We start from the raw sequence: 1801 nt of genomic DNA, 5'->3' as shown, positions 1-1801 counted from the left end.
TAAAAATAATTTTTAATTCAATTTAACGATACTTTTATAATTATTTATATGACTACTTATAGTTAATTGTCATAATATATAATTTTAGTATTTCTTTAATTGTTTTAAACTGTTATAATGTATTCAGTTCTGCTCCTGGACAAAGGGCTTTTACAGGCATCATCCACCGACTACAATGTTTAAAATAAAAAAATATTCAGCAAACACAAGAAAAATATACATTGTTGTGCTCACATGACCCAGGTTAGTTTAGTCAGATATTTGAAAAAAATATATTTTGTGTATATTTTATTCAAATTTCATGCTTTATCCATAGGACCTGTTTTGTCCCTATTCTCAAGAATCACTGATATACTATTAGAAATATATATTGAGATATTTTATTAGTAGTTGGTTGACTGCCTCGCTACACATTAGTCACGTGTTGTGAGAACAGCACTTCTATTATTCTAGACTATAATCTAAACTACAAATGTGTTGCCCTGTTAAAGCTTGTCCTGTTAAATCCATTAGTGCAGGGTGCTGCCTGTGCAGCATAGATGGAGATTACAGGGATAAGATGCTTAATCCTTGAGACATCTTCCCAATGTTAAACCCTCTCCTTTTTCGCCACCATGGTCTCCGATGCCCAAACATCTCACTCATCCACTTCATCTCTGGACTCTAGAAGACAGTGTCTCATCATCCAGTTGCCATGAAGACTGTTTTGACTCTGCTCTGTCTTTTTTCTCTGGCCTGCCACAGTAAGTTTCTATAATTGATGCAGATTGTTTGTAGGAGACTAAAATATAAATCAGTAGGCAACTGGCAGATTATTTGCAGTCAGATAAAGTGTTAAGCCATCATTCATCTCTTAATTTTTTTCTAACAGGGACCCAGATGGCGTGTAATTATGTAAGGTGGCCAGTAGTTCTCCAGGCTTTATGAGGGTTTTTTAATGTTTTACTTTGAAATTTCAATTCTTTTTCACTCCTGTTCTGTCCGAACAAGATATCACGCACAGCAGTGTGCACTTTAAAAAAAAAGTGGACAAGTGGAGGACAATAAAGAAACTAATTTCAGGCCTAAAAATCTGTTAACATCAGATTTTCATTGTCTGAAAGTCATGTTAGTGGGAAATGAGAAGAATCAAAGTCCTGATACAAAACCAGCCACATGGTTCAATTGATCAATTATCAAGTTTTCAGTTAATTTCTGTTTGAAAATCATCCCATCGGTGCTGCGGTACAAGATTATATCCGTCAAACTGGCATATCCATGTATGTTTAATCATGTCTTCATTACAGACTGCAAGTGACAAAATGCCCAATTTCTTCCAATTTAAATTAAAATAGCATATTTGTTTAGTGTAAGTTACAGTACACAGCTGGATAACTCATTAAATTTATGACAGTGACTCATAAGACAAAAGTAAGGCTGAACAAACAAATAATAATAATAAAAAAACATTATTGTAATAACTAAAATGAAAATGAGTAAAAAAAAAAAAAGAGGGGGGTGGGACCCAATACTGGAAGAAAAACTTTGAAAGACCTTCTGAATAGTCTGGAGAAGTATTGATCCAGAACACTTCAAAATAAAAGTGCTGATCTTGGCCTATAAGGACGATTCAAGACTTTAATGAAGTTGCAGTCTTTCAGTGGTGTACTCTGCATCTACGCAGTTACGCCTTTATTTGTGTTTCAATACAGATTTAGCAGAGATTCATGAGAAATTCACAGTGCCTTGCAACATAATTGAAGGAAAATCATACAAGTTTTTTATTTTTGATGTGATTAGTGTGCATTGTTTCAACCCCCTT

Source organism: Poecilia latipinna, unplaced genomic scaffold (assembly GCF_001443285.1).
Source record: "Poecilia latipinna isolate Pla-1442-1.1 unplaced genomic scaffold, P_latipinna-1.0 Scaffold104, whole genome shotgun sequence".
NCBI classification, from domain to species: domain Eukaryota; kingdom Metazoa; phylum Chordata; class Actinopteri; order Cyprinodontiformes; family Poeciliidae; genus Poecilia; species Poecilia latipinna.
Note: the sequence above shows the minus strand (reverse complement) of the source record.